Raw genomic sequence first — 15,339 nt, 5'->3', positions numbered from 1 at the left:
ATATATATATATATATGTATATATATATGTATATATATATATATATATATATATGTATATATGTGTATATATATATATGTATATATGTGTATATATATATATATATATGTGTATATATATATATGTATATATGTGTATATATATATATATATATATATATATATATATATGTATATATGTGTATATATATATATGTATATATGTGTATATATATATATATATATATATATATATATATATATATATATATATGTGTATATATATATATATATATGTGTATATATATATATATATATATATATGTGTATATATATATATATATATATATATATATATATATATATTATTAAAAAATGTACCCTATCACTGGCAGGACTTGGATTCTTGAACCATGTTTCTCTGCTTTGCATCCAGTGCATGATTTTAATATGTAAGCAGGAGGAAAAAACTTGGAGCACAACTATACAAAAACGAGAACTGGAGGCTAATGAAAAAATAACAAATTATTTATTGGGACATAACTAATTAAAAAGAGAAACCTCTAACGCGTTTCTCGCATGGTGCGCTTTATCAAAGAGTAGTTTCACTGGTCTTAATCACACTCTTATATGGTCAACATCCCTAAAAGCACCGCCCACCTGTGCCCAGGTGAAAACAAACACAAATTCCTTGTGAACTGATACACAGGAAAGGGGGATAGTGCTCAGAGGGAAGGGATCCACACAAAGTGAATAAACAGGTAAAATATACATAAAAAAGACCAATCACATACAAAAAGAAATATCAGTAACACATACATATCAAAACTGTGGAACCATAAGCATACATATGTCCAATCTATAATGGGTATTCAATGTATAATTAACCCCTTAATTATAGTAGCATAGGATGGCATATGAATTATATATCATAACAGGCTCATAGACACAATAGATAAGGTATAAGGAACATATGTAATATACCATGTAAATCCAAAAAATAGATATATAACAAGAAAAAAGGAAGAAAAAGGAAAGAAAACAGATGTTAAAGATTCCAAGGAAAAAATAAAATATAAATATACTAAACAAATAAATTGATTTAATTTAATAAATATATCTCTAATTTCTTAATCACTAGGAAGCAAAAACAGCGGAGAAAAGGAAAAATAATGATTAATATTCTAGTAAAATAATCGTTATTAGCATCATGAGGTGGAAGCATAATTGGTGTAATCATAATGAATATTCTTAAAACATTTATTCATAAAATTATTAATTATTATTATTTTTCCTTTTCTCCGCTGTTTTTGCGTCCTAGTGATTAAGAAATTAGAGATATATTTATTAAATTAAATCAATTTATTTGTTTAGTATATTTATATTTTATTTTTTCCTTGGAATCTTTAACATTTGTTTTCTTTCCTTTTTCTGCCTTTTTTCTTCCTTTTTTCTTCCTTTTTTCTTGTTATATATCTATTTTTTGGATTTACATTGTATATTACATATGTTCCTTATACCTTATCTATTGTGTCTATGAGCCTGTTATGATATATAATTCATATGCCATCCTATGCTACTATAATTAAGGGGTTAATTATACATTGAATACCCATTATAGATTGGACATATGTATGCTTATGGTTCCACAGTTTTGATATGTATGTGTTACTGATATTTCTTTTTGTATGTGATTGGTCTTTTTTATTTATATTTTACCTGTTTATTCACTTTGTGTGGATCCCTTCCCTCTGAGCACTATCCCCCTTTCCTGTGTATCAGTTCACAGGGAATTTGTGTCCCGGGGGTTTGTATTCACCTGGGCACAGGTGGGCGGTGCTTTTAGGGATGTTGACCATATAAGAGTGTGATTAAGACCAGTGAAACTACTCTTTGATAAAGCGCACCATGCGAAAAACGCGTTAGAGGTTTCTCTTTTTAATTAGTTATGTCCCAATAAATAATTTGTTATTTTTTCATTAGCCTCCAGTTCTCGTTTTTGTATAGTTGTGCTCCAAGTTTTTTCCTCCTGCTTACATATTAAAATCATGCACTGGATGCAAAGCAGAGAAACATGGTTCAAGAATCCAAGTCCTGCCAGTGATAGGGTAGGTTTTTTCCTCCTGCTTACCTGTTCCTGCTTCCCCTGGACGCACGCTGCCTGCACCGGAGATTTCAAGCCATCTGGACGTGAGTGCGCCGTCTGGAGATTGCCTGCTGTTACCTGCATCACTAAAGGGGTACCTGGTTTAGGCGAAGTCCCGTCGGTTCCCCCAGGGGGACCAAGGGCTCATCGTGTCCAGGGGTTCCCCCGTTCAATGTGATCAAGGTTTTCAGTACAGCTGCAGTTCTTATCCCTACATGGTTAGTCTCCGTTGTGCAAAGGGTTCATTTAGCCTGCGCGTGATACACGCTGTCTACCAGGCTTGTAGCGTCGGGCTGGGAGGTCTTTTCCTCTGCTTCGCATGATTTTAATATAAAGCACATATCCCTATTCTGTTCCTAAACACATGATGTGTCTTTTAGGGGTCTTTTTTGCATCTTACACGTTAAGGTTCAAGACTCAGCTGTCATTGCCCATGAAAAACATCACATATTATTGCCAATTCTAACATATAATGGGGGTTATTCATCAAAGTGTGATAGTGCCAATCCGGCATTACCACACGGAAACTTCCATGTGAATTTCTGGGCGTCTGTTTCCCGATCAGCACTATCGCACTTTAAATTATATCACAAAATGTGCTCTAGTAGCTTTAATAACTAAGGCTTTATACTGATGCAGCGGCCGTTATTCGAACACTTCACGCGTCATGTACATCGGAATCCCGATTTGAAACCGCGGGATGAATTCCAGCCTTCCCGCACTAAGATGAGAGCGCGGCGAGTGCAGAAAAACGAATTTTAGTGTTCTGGCTTTTAAAAACATGAAATTGACACAGTAGCACAGTACTGTACACATTACAATTCATCCATTTTATTGCAAACGAAGAAACAGAATCCATGAAATTAAAACAAAACATCTGCGATAAGCGCGGGTGCCTGGGGCGATTTGCCGCGTTCATGCTACGTGGGGAACAGCAGAGAACTCAAAATCGGCGCCGTGATGTGCTCGAATAACGGCCGCTGCATCAGTATCAGCACCTGTCTCTAGACTCTGCAGGTTGTTATCTTCAGCTGCTATTTAGAAATGATCAACCAGAGCTTCACATCATGTTACTTTCATACTAACAAATCAAAAAGGGATGTAACCCAGTGAATAACTACTACTATGTCATTTTTTTACAGTTGAACTCTGAGCATACCACCACAAATTATAATCTCTCCGTCATTCATAGGTGTCGCATGGCATAATACATATGTAGCCCTTTTTCCTGCTGTTCTAGAGCGACTACTAGTACTATATAAACCTGCTGGCTCAGCGAGATCTGGGCTCCGCTAGCTGGGAGCCCAGGGTAATAATATTGTCTTGGCAGCGCCTCCACTTACCCAGGATCCCCGATAAGTGAGATTCCCCTAGGCAAGAACAATGGTAACACACTTCAGTTTGATAACCATTTACTGATACGAATGGGTAGAACCTTATCTTATAACTATAAGTAATAACACACATATGATATAGCATTGAACTGACTGACATGCAATAACATCTACAGGTGGCTCGGCCACTCTCCTATAGAGAAATGTCACTTCCCCGTCACCGCGTACACCCCATACCGTGTCCACTGATAAATATATATATATGCGCAGTCCTTTGGTCACTCAACCCAGTGTCCCCAAAGAGTCCACCCCCAAGGCGGGATCAGCGCCTGTTGGTACCAGTGTTGGTGCACTTATTAAATACCTTCTGGTCACTGCAGTGACCAGCAACAAACTTCAAAAAGGATCCGCCGATCCAGCGCAGTCTCTCACGAGTGGATGATGTCCAGCAGCTTGATCCCAAACAACTGTCACCACCGCAGCTCCGCGACAGGGTGTCCCTATCTGTATATACAGTAAGTGACTAGATGTCGCTATATATATTGGGCTTCCCTGCAGCACCACAAGCTTATGGTGACTCAGGGTATACACTGGGGCCTGAGGGGAAATCTGGCCTACGCAGGTGGGTCACTGACCCCCTCCACACACACTACCTCTCCCCTTGCTCCTCCGGTGCCCTCTGGCTAGCGTGGTCTCTCCCCCACGCTTCCCTTTCCTGCCTGTCAGCAATCCTATTCGCTCCCTGGCGTCAGGTGACTTCGCTGAGGCTCCTGGGGGTTGTAGTTTACTGCTGAGCCTCCATCTGATTGGCCAGCCGTTCGCGCGCTTTCCACTGCGCATGCGCGAACTTCCTCAGAGCCTTCCGTCGTGCATTGGTACTGCGCATGCGTGAAACCAACATGGCGGCGCCCTGCACTATCGAGCCGCCGCGTAACGCTTCTTACCTTCTGAATAGGCCGTGCAACCCTAACCGCGCCCGTGATCGCCCCCACACAGCGGAGGTACAGAGGGGGCCAGGGGACACCACTACATTCTCCCCCTGGTGGAATCCAACATCCCCGCTTGGGAACGTAACCAATACACATATTAATACAATAAAAATGCATACCTGAGAAATACAACTTATCACTGTATACTCTACATGAGGTTATACATTTCATTGAACATTCCAATCACAGATCTCACTCTATGGCGAGCCCACTGCTGAGCCTCATAATGGGGTGCCCCGAATTGATTGTACGCCATTTTCATGGGAGGTTGACCCGTTCTTTGGCTTCAACGCAGGTGCTCTTCTGTTACTCCCTCTGGAGAGTAACAAATCTCGCTTGGCAATTCAAACTCTGCCCTTGAGGGGCTCAATGTTTCTACACAGTCTATTTGAGGCACAAAGCATGGGCTCTGTGGATCTAGCGACTGACTCATTGGAGTCAGCGTATCTGTCGTTGGACCAAGGGGCCCTTTACCCGTAGCTCCTTTGGGAGATGCCCCCGCGGTCGGAAGGCCCCTTTGAGAGGTTCCTTCCATAGGATCCTCAGAGGTGGCATTTACTACAGTCTCTGGGCCATCCTCTGTACTATCAGATTCTATACATCGAGCGAAACAGTGGGCACTTCCAATTCGTTATCCCCTACTTGAGGTATGGGAAGGAGATGATTTCTATGCCATACCTTTACCAGGCCTTCTGAGTCTTTGATGCGGTATACTGGGAGGCCAGGCATCTGGGACTCCACCTCATACACGCCATCTCTCCATCAGTCGGCCAGTTTGTGCTTTCCGGGGACACCCAAATTGCGAAGGAGGACTGCATCCCCTGGGCGAATTTCCTTATGGCGCACTTTGTGATCATAACGCCTCTTATTACTCGCATTTAGTTGCGCCGCCGCCTTCTCTGCCAGTTTGTATGCCTGATGCAAGCTGTCCTGTAATCTCTGCACTTACCGAAAATGCGTCCTGTTGGATACCCCATCGGTAGATATCCGCAGTCGCACATCCACTGGTAACCGAGCTTCTCGTCCAAACATTAGGAAGTATGGTGTATAACCGGTGGACTCATGGCGAGTACAATTGTAAGCATGCACTAAAGTCTCCACGTGTTTACTCCACTCAGTCTTCTGTGGGCCCTTCAGGGTGCCCAACATGTCGAGCAGCGTTCGATTGAACCGTTCGGGCATAGCGTCCCCTTCCGGATGGTACGGGGTAGTGCGTGACTTGGTGATGCTCAGCAACTTAAGCAATTCTCGTTTGAGATTACTTTCAAAGTCCCTGCCTTGATCAGAGTATAAGCGATTGGGCAGTCCATAATGAATTAAATATTTCTCCCACAGCACTTTGGCCACAGTCACCGCCCGTTGGTCTTTGGTAGGAAAGGCTTGAGCATATCTTGTATAGTAATCCGTGATTACCAGTACATTCCCGATGCCGCGGGTGTCAGGTTCTATGCACAGGAAATCCATGCACACCAGATCCATGGGTCCTGAGCTTTTCAGATGGGCCATGGGTGCCGCCCGGGTGGGGAGTGTTTTTCCTCTGTATATAACGGGTGCACTGCCTACAATGTATCTCCACAGATTCTTTCATCTTGGGCCAATAGAATCGATCACGAAGTAGCCCGAACGTTTTGTCAATACCTAGATGACCATGGTCGTCATGTAAGGCCCTGAATACCATGTTTTGCAGAATCTTGGGCAGAAATAACTGTTGTCTGTCGGGATGATTGTGATACGGTATGATCCTGTACAATAGGCAGTTGTCCAGTTCAAACTTCCCCATCTCCTTCCCCATCTCCTGGTAGGGCCATCAGTTATTTGGGAGCTCGTTTAAGTATGGAGGGGTTATCTTGTTGCAAGCCTTGACGAACTAGTCCAGCTACCGGGTCCTGAATTTGGTATTGCACCAATTCCTTCCATGCAATGATCTTATCCTCAGTGATATTCATCCCTTCTGGATGTCGGTACGCCCGGGGAACTGCTCTTGATTGACACCCTAATGAATCAGCTATCCTTAACTCAGAGAAAGCTACTCGATCGTCGACCACTGCTGCTAGGGAAAACAATGCCCGTATGCCAGGCCCCGGAATTTCCTCCCATACTTCCTCGTCCGTGGTACGTTGAGCCCAGGTCTTCGAGACAGAGCGTCCGCCACTATATTGGTAGGCCCCGGTTTGTATTTGAGATTGAATCAATAGTTGGACAGCGCCGCTTACCAACGGTGGCCTATCGCATCCAGTTTAGCAGAAGTATTGACGTATGTCATCGGGTTATTATCAGTCCTGACCTCAAATTGAATGCCATACAAGGAGTCATGTAACTTGTCCACTATAGCCCACTTGAGGGCTAAGAACTCCAGCTTGTGGACTGGGTAGTTTTGTTCGCTTGGTGTCAAACTTCGACTGGCATACGCCACCGGTCGGAGCCCAGTGTCATATTTCTGATGCAGCACTGCTCCCAAGCCATTGAAACTAGCATCCACATGCAGGACGTACTCTCGGTCAGGGTCTGCATAGGCCAGCACCGGGGCCTGGGTTAGATTTGTCTTCAACCCTAAAAACGCCTGTTCACATGCAGGAGTCCACTTGTCCCCAAATGGTGCTTGAGCTGATGTAGCTTTCCTTCCCGTGTCTTCAGGGTAGATCTTCAATAGATTGTTGAGAACCTTGGCTTTACCCGAGTAGCCGGCCACGAATCTTCGGTAGTACCCGCAGAATCTAAGAAAGGACCGTAACTCTTGAACGTTATTGGGCCTGGGCCAATTCACCACAGCTTCTATCTTCCCAGGATCTGTAGATATCCCTTCAGCCGATACAATATGGCCCACGTAAGTCACTGACGTGCGGCAGAACCAACACTTGTCCATGGACAGCTTAAGCCCTTCGTTGCTGAGTCGATCCAGCACTTTCAACAGCCGTTCCTCATGCTCCTCCAGTGTCTTCCCGAACACTATAATGTCGTCCAGGTACACCAGGCATTCCCAAGGATTCATATACCCTATGGTCTTTTCCATCAGCCGCTGGAAGGTAGCTGGCGCACCACATATCCCTTGAGGCATACGCGTGAACTGATAGAATCCCAAGGGGCAGATGAAAGCTGTCTTTTCTTGGTCTTCCAAGTCCATGGGCACCTGATAGTACCCGGACCTCAGGTCCAGCACGCTGAACCACTTTATTCCCTGATAGGGCGTTCAGGAGATCCTAAATTCACGGGAGGGTGTACTGGTCGGGTACAGTACGGTTGTTCAAGGTCCTATAGTCCACACATAGGCGTTCTTCTTGCACACTACCACGATAGGTGATTGTAACAGGGGAGTAATCCCTGTTCAAGTAATGTGCCTTTAATCTAGCAGTGTGGTGGTTAACTGCTGGTAGTCAATTAATAAACACCACCTGCCTGATCTAGATTGCTTACAAAAGCCTGTCTGTTGAGACAGGAAGTGATGAGAGCTGACCTTTGGAGAGACAGAGCAGTGTTCTTGAGTCTCCCAGGAGAGACTGACCAAGAGAACACACATCTCTGGAGCTGACCGGTCTTGAGCTCTGCCCAGCATAGCTGATTGCAAGACACCAAATAAGACTTCTAAACCTGGATGCTGATTTTCTGTGCACGCACGGGTGCGGTTCCAGGAGAGCAGAGAAGCTTACTCTACAGCAGCTAACAGATAAGACTTTCATTATTAAGAGACTGCTTATATCTGCTTATTTCATGCTATATGTTTTGGGGGCTGCGAGACATGCTTTACTAAGGGAGATGTGAATTAATTGCATAGGATTTCACTGGAACTACTCCCAAGTGAATAGAAGCTTTGTACCCCCCCCCCCCTGTGTTTGGATGGTTTCCTGATGAAAAGGAAAAGGCACAATAAAGCCTATTATAATTTCACCTTATAAAGTCTCCAATTGTGTACCTCTGTGAACGTCCGTCTACATATGGTGTCAGAAGTGGGATAAGAGGTGTCTTTGAAGTTAAAAAGGACCGGAGATTTTTATGTGAAATTTTTTTGTTATGCTTTTTGCCTACAAACAGTCTGAGAGAAAAAAAAAAAAAAACCTCATGCAGCAGAAATCAGAGTTAAAGGGATACACGCCACTGAAACCACACTGCACTGAAACTTACAAAACCACAGATGGACTCTTTGCCCCAATCCCTAGAGGAGAGAGACTGCTGAAACAGCTAAAACTTTATTTGCCTATCAAAGTGTAATTGGTCATTGAAATAGGGGTTTTGCCTTTCAGCCATAGTCAGGGTTCAAGTAGTGAGTCAGCCCTTAAAAAGGGATAGGTGTTTGTTGTTTTCAAAAGTTTCGCTGAAGCAGTGAATACAGATGGTGACCCATCTGTACTGATTTTGCAAATAAAGGTTGCCACACCGCATAGGGCTACCAGTTGTGAATGGAGTATATGCAGAAAAGTGTGAACATTGATACAAGACTGTGCTGAAGCAGGGGAATTTTTAGCAAACAAATGCTGAGTGTAAAATTGCCCTATAGGGGAAAAAGTGATTTCTGAACTGTGTAAAAGGTTTTTCAAAACCAATTGCTGAATGTTGAGTCACCCTGCCGGGAATGAAAGAAATAGTCCACTGCAAAGAATGTTTTTTTTTTGCAAATAAAAAAGTCTGCCTATATATATCTTGGGAGCAAAAACAGACACCCGAAGTGTGAATGCCATAATACCCAAAGATGAGACTAAAAATTACTGAACTCGGGCAGAAAACAAAATTCTGTTGCTGAAGCGGGGAGATTGCACCTAGCAAGTAAATGGTGTATAGCAAACAGAAGTTTTTTCCTAGCAACTACACATTCAGCATACCTAATGAGAGATTAAACCTAGCAAGTAAATGGTGTAAAGCAAATAGACTTTTTTTTTTTTTTTAACTTCAAGATTTTTATTGGGTTTCACAACAGGTACATTATGCCACATCCCATAATAAAACAATTTGAAACCCCCCGAGGTTTACCCTTTTCGCTCTCACAATCAAGGGTAAAATCACTCAAAAGCAATAAGGGACTTACAACATGCACTCACAAGACTAGACATACCTGACTCACCTGACCAACGACTGGACAACAGAGGGAAAAAACAACAAGGAGGGAGAAGGAGGGGGGGTAGGGGGGGAGGGAATGGACTGCCACTGTGTTCTTCGGTGGTGGAAGGTCTGCTTTCGGTCCGTGCTGCGCCCTTCTTTGAGACACCTGACGACTCCTCCTCTTGGTTCTGGTTTTAATAGTCGAGGGGATCCTACCTGTCACGTGCCTATGTTATAGTATGTTCCGCTCCATCACCAGAGAACGCACTTGTACTTATTATTGCAAAATTGTGCTGGCATCTACCCCGGGGATGTCGGATTGGTTAAGCCATGGCTCCCACACTTTTAAGAAATTTCGGCCAGAGTCGTTGACCCAGCTAGTCAACTGTTCCATCTGGCAAACTTGCCATAATCTGTTTCGGATTTTGGGGATGACTGGTAGATCTTGCTGTATCCACACTGCTGCGATCTCGCACCTAGTGGCTGTGAATAGACTTTTTTTACCTAGCAACTGCACATCTTGTATACCTGATAAGAGAAAATGCATGCACAGTACTGCTGATATTGAAAAAAAATTATCCAAGAAAGAAAAGTCTACAGAGATGCCTGTGAGAGCTATGAACTCTACAAGCAAAATATGCCCATCTGTAGGACTACCACAATTGGGGGTTCTAGCAAATACAGTGGCAACAGCTGCAATAGCGCCTCCTGAGGTCAGGAAGAAAATTACACCTGATAGCCTAAAAATGGAGGACAAGATGCAGCGTTCCTGTAATGAACCCTACCCCACGGAAGAGTGGCTCTTCCAGTCCAATAACGAGGAAGACATCTCTTATGGGGAACCCAAACCGAGTCACACCCACAAAACACCTCAAGAATGGTGGGGGTGCCTGAACTTGGCACAAACAGAAAAGACCGCTCCCTTTGATGACGAATATGATCAGCAGGAGACAGATCGGGAGCAGTGGATCAACGAATATTTCCGTCAGCTATTACAGTTGCAAGAAAAGCCGGGTGGATCCAGTGACGCTGCTAAAATTTCAAATGAAGATGGAGACCCCAATATCCCTGAAGGGACGGTGTCATCCAAATCAAAAAAGCGGAAAAAGAAAAAGAAAAGCGGTTCTTCACTTACCGTGGAAGGAACAGACACGTCCGCAGATCCTGTGGAGGAAAAGGGGGACCGCGTTGCCCTGCAGCCTAGAGAAAATGGAGAATTCGTCCACGGTTAACCGAATATCCAGAGGGCCCAAGGCAGAAGTCGTGTACCCCAAAGAAGTGTCTGTCCGGTGCCAACAGTGAGGAACCCTCAACCAACCATCCCAGGGAAGTGGAGCCGGAACCAGTGAGTGACGATCCCTTGACCAACCCTGAAGATGCCCTGAAAAATGCCAGGCATGACTGTGATATGCTCCGTGAACAATTGAAACAAAAGGAAGATGGTTACACAGAGCTACAGAAAAATAACGTGAGGCTACAAAAAGATGTGCTCACAAATTACTCTTTAGCCAGGACAGAATTGGACGATCTCAAGACTGAGCTAGATACTGCAAAGGCTACTATTTCCGCCATGGATGAAAAGCAGAGCCAATCTGATAAAATGGTGGCTATGCTAAAGCGGAAGTATGAGGAGGCACTGAAGCAGATGACAGTCTTCCAGCAAGAAGTTCACACTCTTTGTATAGAGCTGAATGCCTCACAACAGGAGGTCAACAGTGTCCGGATAGAAGTGGACGTATCTCAGAAAGAGGTTCAGACACTCCGCAGAGCACTGGATGCCTCACATCATGAGACCAACAGCTGCCGCACAGACCTGGAAGTTTCCAGAAAGGAACTACACAGTCTCACTGAGGAGCTGGACATTGCTAAAGAAACTACTGTCAATCGTGATACAGATCTCAAAGTCTCTCAGAAGGAGCTTCAGACCCTCAACCTAGAGAAGGAAGTCTCACGCCAGGAGATTGTCATTCTCAAAGCAGATGTGCGTAAATGGAAGGAGGACTGCAAGGAGGCCATGAAGAATACAGAGACTGAAAAAGGAGAAAATTCAAGATTAAAAAGAGAAAACTTAAAACTGAAAGAAGAAAATTTTCAGTTGACAGAAGAAGTCAAGGAAAAGTTTGAAGCAGAGCACCGACTGCAGAACCAACTGCAAGGTCTGCATACACACCTCCAGTATGCTGAGGAGAAGCAGCAAACGCTGCAGGAAGAAAAGCTGCAGGCTGCTAAAGAAATTCAAGTGCTGCAGGAACGTCTGATGACCCAGTATGTCACCGCAAAGCAAAGCATGAGAAACTGAAGGCTACCCTGAGCATCACCAAAGCAACGCTAAAAGCCAAGCTTAGAACCCAGGTGACACGGCACAAAAGGGAGCACAAAAAGGTCCAGAAACTGAAACAAGTAACTGTGGCCCAAGCAAAGAAGTTCATAGTGCTTCACAATGCAATAAAAATGTGGAGGCAAGCTCAGAGAAAGCAAAGCATGCAGATAAATTCCCTGAGAAGACACTTGCAAGACGCACTCAAAAAACAGGGATCTCTCGCGGATGAGATTACAGTCCTACAAGAACAAGTATTGACCCTGACTAAGCGTCAGTATTCTACAACCTCAAAAACCCATGAAGACAAGAGTACAGTGAGAGCTGGGAATACCGCTCATCTGAAAGACAAGGTTGCAAAATTTGAACCATCTAAACAAGCACTAGCAAAACCTTCAGCCACCCAGCAGGCAACAAAAGAAGGTACACGTGCTGAATTAAAACCAGAAGAATCCTTAGCTGATGAAGCTGAAAAGATGGGACATTCTCTGGAAGTGGGTGTGGAATTGCAACTTAATCTAAAAGGGGCTGTTTTTAAACGCTCTGCAACTGCTGCCATACAGTATGCCTACTGTGACAAACGTCCCTCTTTTGTAGCGCTGACGTCTGTCTGGGTTCTTCCCGACAAAGTCTTCTAGGGTTAATTATACAACAAACAGGAACATGCAAAGTATTCCGTTGCTTAACTCAGGCTTCTGCCTGCTTTATTTTCATCTAAGTAAGGTACTGCAGCTTTAACATGTGTAGGTTAGAGGCACTCAGATAAAGTAGTAGATTATAACATTTCTTCACCCAACATTTTTCTCCACTCATCACTGCCGCACCATCAGAAATAACAACTACCACATTTTTTAATCATGTTCCCTTGTGTAAGCCCCGGTGGTTTCAGACAGTTCATGAATGATGAAAATATGGACCAAGCGGTGACATCTGGAAGCTACAAAAGCATGAATGTAAAAAGTTAACATAGGTTTACTGTGCTCAGGTTTCTATTAATGATTACTGAAATCTATCATTTAGAATCAATTTTGCTCCGAATTAGAGATTTTTCTACTGGTTTGATATATGATTTGATGAATAAAAAATGTCAAAGCCAATGCGTTTCAGATTCAATTTCAGATTGCAAGTCAAACAAAACAGGGAATTTCTTGCTATGAGAAAATGCATGAAACAAAATCCCTTCCGCTGGAAGGTTATTCTGGCTGAGAATAGTGAGTTGTTCTTTATCTTTCTAGAAGAGAATTTTCACTGTGTACAAAATCATATTATGTTGTAAACAACTTTACCATGTCATTCCCTTTTTTAATAGTTGCAGTTTTCCCAGCTTGTGTTTTGTTAGATATCTTCACCACAGTACAATATGGTGTCTGTTTCCATCTCTCTAGTTCTTTTTTCCGCTCACTATTTTTTTAATGTGTTTTGTTTCTAAAATAGAAATGAACATGGATGCTAAACCACCGCCACTTTGTGACATCATTGGACTTCAAAAAGCTTTATTGTTGAAGCTTAATACAAGACAATGTCTTTAATAACTCTGCATTGAAAGCTGCCTGGGGTGATCTAGCACGCCACACTGGGTAGGTGAACAGGCTACTGCAGGCGTTAGGGCTTTTGTGATGAAAATCATAGCTTGTAAAAATAAATTGGAGTAATAATCAGCATTAAATGGCATCACATTGAGCTCAGTAATTTTAGATAACTTTAAACATACGTGAACATGTTTAAAGCTGCAATACTACATCCCCCCCACCCCGCGCCTTTTTTGAGGGTATATTTAAAGCTTGTGGCAATGTATTATTCTACATTCTTACCTTAGCTGGCAATTGTTTGGTGCTTCTGTTCAGGCCCGCCAACAGGGGCGGGGTCTGCCGGGGTTGGCTTCACGGGCCCCGTGAGTCAGGGGGCCCGGTTGTGCACGTTTTATTTAAAAAAAGCAAATCAGAAAAAAAATGCCGGCGATATTCGTGCACATTCACGCACAGACCTTGGCTCTGCGCAGGGAAAGCAGGGTGTCCAGCCTGCTGCCTGTGGGCCCGCTACCCCCCACTCCCATTGTGGGACAGAGGGGAAGCGCCGTGGTGAGCCTGCGCCCGCCAACCCAGCTTTCCCCACGCCTGCCAACCCAGCTCCCCCCGCACCAGCCTCCTGCCCCGGGCAGCAGCCGCGGAAACCAGGGGCCAGAGGGGAAATGCTCCCATGGAATTATCCCGCCAGTCTCGCCCCCCAGCTGCCTACCTCCCGCGCTCCCCTCTCTCCCCCCCCACCCCCCGAGCCTACCGGCGGCAGCAGCCGCTGGGATCGGGGGAAGCGTCTGGAGGGCAAGGAAGCAGCACCCACTCGGGCAAGCTCAGTCACCCAGGCAGTCACCCACCCACTGTGTCACCCACCCAGTCAGTCAGCCACCCACCCTGGCAGTCAGTCACCCAAGTCAAGGCAGTCACCCACCCATACACCCTGGCAGTCAGTCACCCAAACCCTGGAAGTCAAGGCAGTCACCCACCCACTCATACACCCTGGCAGTCAGCCCCCCTCCTAACACCCACCCACCCTGGCAGTCAGTCAAGGCAGTCACCCACCCAGGCAGTCAGTCACCCACCCATACTTAACTCCCCCCCCCCCCCCCAGGCCCACACTGATTTCCCCCCAGGCCTTTTGTCTTATTGGTTTTAGCATTGGGTATCTTTGTCTTTTGTTGAAAATATAAAAATAAACAGATTGCATTGTAATGTTTTTTTCCATATTACAATAAGAACTGTTTTCTTAAGTAAAAGTTGTGCGCTAAAAAATATATATTTTGTGGTATGTGCGCTATGGGTTCGGGTGTGTGGGGGAGGGGGGGCTGCTTCTTTCATTTGTCCTGGCCCCATGATTTCTGTTGGCGGCCCTGCTTCTGTTCTATTATAAATCTGTCAAAATCCTGATGGTGTTCCTACTATAAAGGCTGCCTTTCAGTTTTGATCAATCCTTCAGTCAATATAACTAGCAGCTACAATGTATCCTGATATTTCTAAGGTAACATTATCTATTATTACAGTTTACAGCTCAAATTACTGGGATCATTGGCAACACACGATCACAAACAGGAAAGTGTTGAAAACATGTTGCACTGCTTGGGAGCTGGGCTAAAACCTGCTATAGAGATCAAATGATGGTATTAAGAGTTGAATAACAATCATTTAAAAAAATGCAGTATTATCTAAAAGAAAATATTTGGGCTGTTACAGTTCCTCAGTGTAATACGTTTATACACAGGGGCTGGAACAAGAGGTGCGGGGGTGTTGCAGCCCCTCCTGGGTTTATACAATATTACATTATGGTATGTGTATAGCACCCCCACCCACAGAAGTGTTCCTGCAGCTACACCTTTTATTTGTTGCTGGGACTGGCTTTCAAAAGAGTTCTCTATCTTTGATTATGTATTGTTGCTATGTTTCATTTTTATCATTCTTTAATAAAGACTGTAAAAAAGGTCAAAAATTGTATTTATGAAGATGAATGTTATTTTCTGAAAGCAGTAACATACTGTTTCATATTGTAAATGTAAACA

General features: G+C 43.9%; 1 long non-coding RNA gene across 1 annotated transcript in view; it reads right to left on the bottom strand.

Moving 5' to 3' along the window:
• The window catches only part of LOC142491176 (uncharacterized), a 29,401-nt gene that overhangs the window by 13,721 nt on the left and 341 nt on the right, over positions 1 to 15,339 (bottom strand). The gene's annotated exons all lie outside the window — the stretch shown is intronic.

Source organism: Ascaphus truei, chromosome 3 (assembly GCF_040206685.1).
Source record: "Ascaphus truei isolate aAscTru1 chromosome 3, aAscTru1.hap1, whole genome shotgun sequence".
Lineage (NCBI taxonomy): Eukaryota > Metazoa > Chordata > Amphibia > Anura > Ascaphidae > Ascaphus > Ascaphus truei.
This window is presented reverse-complemented; position numbering and strand designations above follow the sequence as displayed.